The sequence below is a fragment of the Eriocheir sinensis genome, chromosome 5 (genome assembly GCF_024679095.1).
Source record: "Eriocheir sinensis breed Jianghai 21 chromosome 5, ASM2467909v1, whole genome shotgun sequence".
In the NCBI taxonomy this organism is placed as follows: Eukaryota; Metazoa; Arthropoda; class Malacostraca; order Decapoda; family Varunidae; genus Eriocheir; species Eriocheir sinensis.
Genome location: NC_066513.1, coordinates 1,042,542 through 1,049,579, shown reverse-complemented (window position 1 = coordinate 1,049,579; position 7,038 = coordinate 1,042,542). Strand labels below are relative to the sequence as shown.

General features: G+C 46.4%; 1 long non-coding RNA gene across 1 annotated transcript; it reads left to right on the top strand.

The window, feature by feature from the left end:
• The first annotated feature begins 4,805 nt into the window (after nucleotides 1–4,805).
• On the top strand, nucleotides 4,806–6,522 carry LOC126983335 (uncharacterized). The gene is made up of 2 exons (XR_007735802.1): nucleotides 4,806–5,686; nucleotides 5,755–6,522. It is a non-coding gene; the product is annotated as an uncharacterized LOC126983335 (long non-coding RNA).
• The last annotated feature ends 516 nt before the right edge of the window (nucleotides 6,523–7,038 follow it).

Sequence of the window (7,038 nt, the reverse complement as noted above, 5' to 3'; positions counted from 1 at the left end):
AGGGGAGGAGAGTGGAGTGGTCGTTTGAGGAAGTGGAGGAAATCTAAGGGGTCGTTTGTGGAAGGAAGTGGAGGAAAGTGGAGGAATTGTAGATTGAAGGGGAGGAAAGTGGAGGGGTCGTTTGAGGAAGTGGAGGAAATCTAAGGGGTCGTTTGAGGAAGTGGATTAAAGTGGAGGAGTTGTAAATGGAAGGGAAGGAAAGAGATAGGGTTGTGGGTGGAAGTGGAGGATTAAATGGAATGGACGTGAAGTGGGTGCAAGAGGGAGGGAAGGGAGGGATTTAGTGGGTGTGTGGGAAAGGTCTGGTGCTTGTATGAGGGAGGAGGAGGAGGAGGTGGAGGAGGAGGAGGAGGAGGAGGAGGAGGAGGTGGCGGAGGAGGAGGAGGAGGAGGAGGAGGAGGGGGAGGAGGAGGAGGCCTTTTGTATGGAGGTGAAGCGTGCTCAACCAGTCCCTTCCTCCTCCTCCTCCTCCTCCTCCTCCTACAACCCCCAACGGCGCGCGCCCACCTGCCGACTTTGGTATTTTGTCCCCACCTGCTTAATCCCCCCCCCCCTCCCCCCTTCCCTCTCTCCCTCCCCTCCATCCTGCTTCTATTCTGTCTCCTCCCCCTCCTTTCCCTCCTTCCTTCCTACCCCCCCCTCCTCCCTCACCCCCCAATACCTATCATGGCCCACCTGTCTACCGGTTTCCCTTCTGTGTTCACCTACCTGTGTTCTGCTCCCCCGTCCATTGATCTACTCACCCACTCACTCACTCACTCACTCACTCTTTGATTCGCTCACTCGTTCATTCACTCACACACACTCGCCCTCATTCACATCTTAGCTCTCACTCACTCACACACTCGCTGTCACTCACTCACTCATTAAATCTATCTAACGAACAAAATACTAAACTGTCTTAGAATTTTTTTTATTTTGCTTCCTCACCCATCACTCAGTTTCTCATTCACTCACTCACCCAGTTTTCCCTCACTCATTTTTTTTCACTCATTATTCACCATCGTCATGCTCCTCCTCTCTTGATCAGTGTGTTTCATATAATCGCTTGTTAGATTATCTTTTAAGGGACGTAGACTTTTGTTTTCCTCTTTTTCGAATGAATCTAGAATCCTTGTTCATAAGTGGTCTTCAGGACAGCATGTGGGTAGTCCCAGGCTCTAAGTAGACGGATCTTGGACAGTCTTACACCACTCGGCAATGACTGGAATTTTGTCAACTTGTAGCGACGGGTGGGGCTCGAACTCGGGTCCTCCATGACGGGGCTAGGGGAGGGGAAGAAGGGGTGAAGAGGGAGAGAGAGGAAACTGGAAGGGAAGGAAAAGAGAAGGAAGAAGAAACTGAAGGAGGTGGAAGATTGAGGGGGAGAGGAAACAGCAGGGGGTGGAAAAGGAAAGGGAAGGGGAAACACACACACACACACACACACACACACACACACACACACACACACACACACACACACAACCAACCTGGCTCACTGGTTCACGAATAGGGTGGTTGGTGAGCGGAGCAGGGACAGCAGATGTTTGTAGTTGGTGCAGACACGATTGAAAGCTGTACATGGCTCAGGCAGATTTGTGGGCAGGGACGAGAGTTTGGGAGTAATCCGTTGTAAGCAGCCGCCTTGTATAGACCGTCTGGCCCCTTGTGGTTCCCTTATAGCGCTGTGTAGCCTTGGGTAACGTTCCTTGCCTCCTACCCACGCTCTCTCTCTCTCTCTCTCTCTCTCTCTCTCTCTCTCTCTCTCTCTCTCTCTCTCTCTCTCTCTCTCTCTCTCGTACACTTTTCTCTAAACGTATCATACAAACTCATTCAATCAACAACTTAAACTCGCATGTCTGTTTACTCTCTCTCTCTCTCACACACACACACACACACACACACACACACACACACACAGCAGAACACGCTCAAAGGACCTAACAAATTTATCTTCCCTCTTAAATAATAATGAAAAAAAAAAAAAAACTCGACAGTCGGAATGTTTAGTGGCGGGAGTGGGACGAGAATGGGACGCGTCAGGAACACTCACGAGCCTCTCGTCGCGTCGTGTTGGATGAAAATAAGCGGCGCAGAACCTTGACGCCTCACAGATCCAGAGAAAAGCCTGACTTTAGAAACGTGGTGTTATTCTTTGTTAACAGTAATGTGGCTGATATGTCCTTTTGAGATGTGGCTAATGATGGTGATGATGATATATGGAGACAGGGCAACAGGATCTTCCCTCAAAATGCAGAGAAAAGACTGATTTTAGAAACGTTGCAATAGTCTTTCTCAACAGTAATGTGGCTGATATGTCCTTTTGTGATGTGGCTAATGATGATATAAAGAGACAGGGTAACATGACGCTGCCCCAAAAATCATGTACATAAACAGATAAATACACGTAAATGGAAAGATTCATGTTTTTTCTTTTCTGTATATTCAGTGTTTCCCGCACGTGTAGTCAGTGTTCGTTTACTCACCTGTTAATTTCTTCCCACAGGTACGTGAGTCGCCGAGGCAGGTGTGACGGGAGAGAAGCGGAGGATAACGAAAGGGAAAGTGAAGGAATATAAAAAAATGAAAGTGAGACGGAAGGATGTAACAGTAACAGTAACAGTGAGTATAACACACACACACACACACACACACACACACACACGCACCTCCATGGTCGTGTCAACAAGTCAGTCCCTCTGTGATCGCTCTTAATCCTTCCGCCCCGCCCCGCCCCGCCCCGCCTCGCCTACCTATTTCCACTCACCCCAACACAACACCGCCCCACTTCACCCCGCCAGCCAGTCAACCCACTCAACCTTTTCCATTTACATACTCATTATTTCTATACCTTGTTATTCTGCTTAGCTTGTGAGGACTAAGTTGTTACTGCCTTCCGCTGCCCAGCCATGGTTCACTGTTTTAACGTAAGCTCTTTTCAAAGGCTTAAAAGAAGTTCAGTCGGGTTCGAATAAGTGTTTTCTTAGGTTCATGGTACAGAAGGATCAAACTTCCACCAGGGTTATGAAAGTATCCCTAAATGCTCAAAACTCATACGAAAGCCTTACCAAATGTTTGTCCTATGGCGACGAAATGGTTAAGAATATGGCACATGGCTCCGTTCTGTCCTGGGCTGGGCGGCGTGAGCAGATTTGTCGCCGTTTTGCCCAGGCTTGGCGTCCAGCCCTGGCAAGGCTGTCCACCGCGGGGCTATCAGTGACGTGTGGCCAGCCATTACCCAACGCCATTCCATCCCTGTCCCGTCCTACCCATCCTGTACCATCCTTATCCCTTATCCTATCCTTCCCATCCCATCCATTCTGTCCTATCCCTTCCTCCCCACCCCATCAAGCCACCCCTTTCATAGTACACCCCATCCACCTCCATTCCACCCCTCTCCCATACTACCCCTCTCCATTCATCAACCAAGCTTCCCAGCACTACACTTTAGGTTGTAAAATTCCCGGGAATTTTGCGCTGGGAAACTTTCCATGGGAATTTCCGGTAACTTTGTGAATTGAGAAAAATTTGGAAGTTTGCCAATGGCGCCTTTGTGCTTCTTTATTTTTATCCTGAGGTTATTGTTGCCTCTTTAGACATCAGTTTTAGGGGGCTGTTAGTGAATGTCCCATGTCCCTGAGTCCGGTGGCGGCGCAGGCAGGATTGTTTAAATGACGCCCATTGAGGCACATGCCGCCCTCGGTTTAAGGATAAACCAACCTAACAAAACCTCAGACAGTCGCTATTGGTCCTGATTCAGAAAAGTCACATATGCTTCCTTACTAATGAGACTTTCTATACAGCAAAGTGAGGTCATTCTTTGTTTATTTATACCATAAGGTGCTGGCTGTCATGTGCTTGAAGATACCCTAAACTTAATACCTTAAAAATAACCTAACTTAACCTAACAATACCCCAAACAGTTACTATAGGTCTTGACTCAGAAAATTCATATACGCCTCCTTACTAATGAGACTTATTATACAACAAAGTGAGTTAATTCTTTGTTGATTTATTCCATAATGTGATGGCTATCATGTGCTTGAAGATATCCTAAACATAACCTAACAAAACTCCATACAGTTACTATACTCAGAAAATTCATATAAGTATGCTCCCTCACTAATGAGACTTTCTATACTAGGCCAGTCGACAGAGGCTAAAAAAAAGGCGAATAAGAAAAAAAATCAAGGAAAGCTGCAATAAGTTTCATTGTCTTATTAATGGGGTACTAATAACATTAATTTTGCGCCGGCCTTTGCCGCCATTTTGAAAATATGGCGACCCAAAACAGTTTTTTATTTTTTATTTTATTACTTAGGATTTACTTTAGGGGACAGTGTGTCGATATATAAAGTAATCTACATTAAATCATCTACAGAAAATGTTTTATACATTGTTTTAGTGCGGTGCGCGGTTTTGACGCTTGATAAGCGAGAATGTGTGCACCATTTCTTTCATGACCCGCGGCGCCTGATATAGAAAAGCAATACTTCTTGCAGGGGTGTCCCTCCTCCTTTATTATGTGTCCCTCCTCCTTTATTATGTGTCCCTCCTCCTTTATTATGTGTCCCTCCTCCTTTACTCTGTGTCCCTCCTCTTTTACTCTGTGTCCCTCCTCCTTTACTCTGGCGTAGGACAGACAACGAATGCTCACTGGTGGAGTTACCACCCTTGCACCCAACCATCCACCCGATGTGCATATCTTAGATGAAGAGAGAGAGAGTGTGTGTGTGTGTGTGTGTGTGTGTGTGTGTGTGTGTGTGTGTGTGTGTGTGTGTGTGTGTGTGAGAGAGAGAGAGAGAGAGAGAGAGAGAGTTTATAGACGGAGAGCAGGGATGAAAGGAAGGGAAATATAGAGTAAAGAAAAGAAGAATAAAGAAACAGACGACTGAAGAGAAGCGGGAGCCCAGTGGGAGTAAGTCGGGAAGCCTGTGCGGCCGTCCCCGTGAGAGCCACACTCACTGTTGTTTGATCTCAACAGTTGTGTTAATACGATGTAGCTTAAAGATGTCGCCTGGTGAAGTGTTTCTTGCTAAGTAAAGTCATCCAGTCAGTCATTCCAGCAATCAGTCAGTCACGGAAGGAAAACAATAAAGAGGGAAACGGATGCTGCGCCGCAAGCCGTCGCGAGGATTTCTTTGGATGGTTGGGCGCGTTCCCTTCGGCCTTCCGTCCCAGAACGGTGGACGCTGTGATCGGCGACTTTTCCCTATTTGTTTTTAATTTCATAATCGAGTCTGGTAGTTTTATTAAGCGAGATCCTGCATCTTCCCATCCTCGCCTCGGCGGGGTGCGAAGCGCCAGCGAGCCCAAGGTCTCCCTGGCGAGCATGGCAGGAATGGAGATCTCCCGGCAGGGCGCCTCGGCGTCCCCCGGGGCCTCCACGGAGGTGCCGGAGATCTGCCGGCTACAAGCCCGGGCAGGTGCGGCTGGTTAGCCGTGGTAGGCAATTCACCTAGAAGAGCAAACTCCGAACAACAAACCCGGGCAGGTGGGGCTCGTTAGCCGTGGTAGGCAGTCTGCCTAGGAGAGCAAACTCCGAACAACAAACCCGGGCAGGTGGGGCTCGTTAGCCGTGGTAGGCAGTCTGCCTAGGAGAGCAAACTCCGAACAACAAACCCGGGCAGGTGGAGCTCGTTAGCCGTGGTAGGCAGTCTGCCTAGGAGAGCAAACTCCGAACAATAAACCCGGGCAGGTGGAGGTCGTTAGCCGTGGTAGGCAGTCTGCCTAGGAGAGCAAACTCCGAACAATAAACCCGGGCAGGTGGAGCTCGTTAGCCGTGGTAGGCAGTCTGCCTAGGAGAGCAAACTCCGAACAACAAACCCGGGCAGGTGGGGCTCGTTAGCCGTGGTAGGCAGTCTGCCTAGGAGAGCAAACTCCGAACAATAAACCCGGGCAGGTGGAGCTCGTTAGCCGTGGTAGGCAGTCTGCCTAGGAGAGCAAACTCCGAACAATAAACCCGGGCAGGTGGAGCTCGTTAGATGTCGTAGACATCCACGTGATGGGAACACCAAAATGAAAAGGAGAATGAAAAAGAACACCAGAATAATGAAAATGTCGAAACGAAACACCAAGAAAACAAAATATGAAACAGATCATCCACCTTTCGGCCCTAATTAACATCACCAAAATTATGGGTGGGTCTTTTCTGGGGAGAAAAAGGCTCATCCGGACCCAAGAACATCAGAACGGATGATACAGAAAAGATAAAAAACCAACATTAAGAAAAGGAGAAAAAAACATCATCCACCTTTCGGCCCCAAGTAACATCACAAAATTATGGGTGGGTCTTTTCTGGGGAGAAAAAGGCTCAGCCAGCCCTAAGAACATCAGAACGGATGATACAGAAAAGATAAAAGACCAACATCAAGAAAAGAAGAAAAAAACATCATCCGCCTTTCGGCCACAAGTAACATCACAAAATTATGGGTGGGTCTCTTCTGGGAGGAAAGCGGCTCACCCAGACCAACGAACATCAACAAAAGGATGATATAGAAAACAACAAGAGTAAGAAAATGAACAGAATAACATCGAAAATGAAAACAAAACATCAAGGAAAGAAAACTATAAGAAACATCATCCACCTCTCGGCCCTCAGCAACATCACCAAAATTATGGGTGGGTCTCTTCTGGGAGGAAAGCGGCTCACCCAGACCAACGAACATCAATAAAAGGATGACAGGAAAAGAAAGAAAAGGAAAAAGAAAAGGAAGAGAAAGAAAAGAAAGAGAAAAACACCAATAGAAAATAAAATGAAAGAAAGAAAAGGAAAAAATATAGACAAAAGAAAGAAAAAGAAAAAAGAATAACACAAAGAAAAGAAAGAAAAGAAAAAACAAAAGAAAGAAAATAGAAAAAAATAAAATAAAATAAAACAAAAAAATAAATAAAAAACAAATAATTAATAAATAAATAACACAATATACACTAAGATTAACTAACTATCTAGCTAACTCTATCTTTAACTACTTATTAAACTACCTCTCTAACAACCTAACTAACTAACTAAACAGTGAGCCATCTAACTAACTAGCTACTTAACTACAATATATA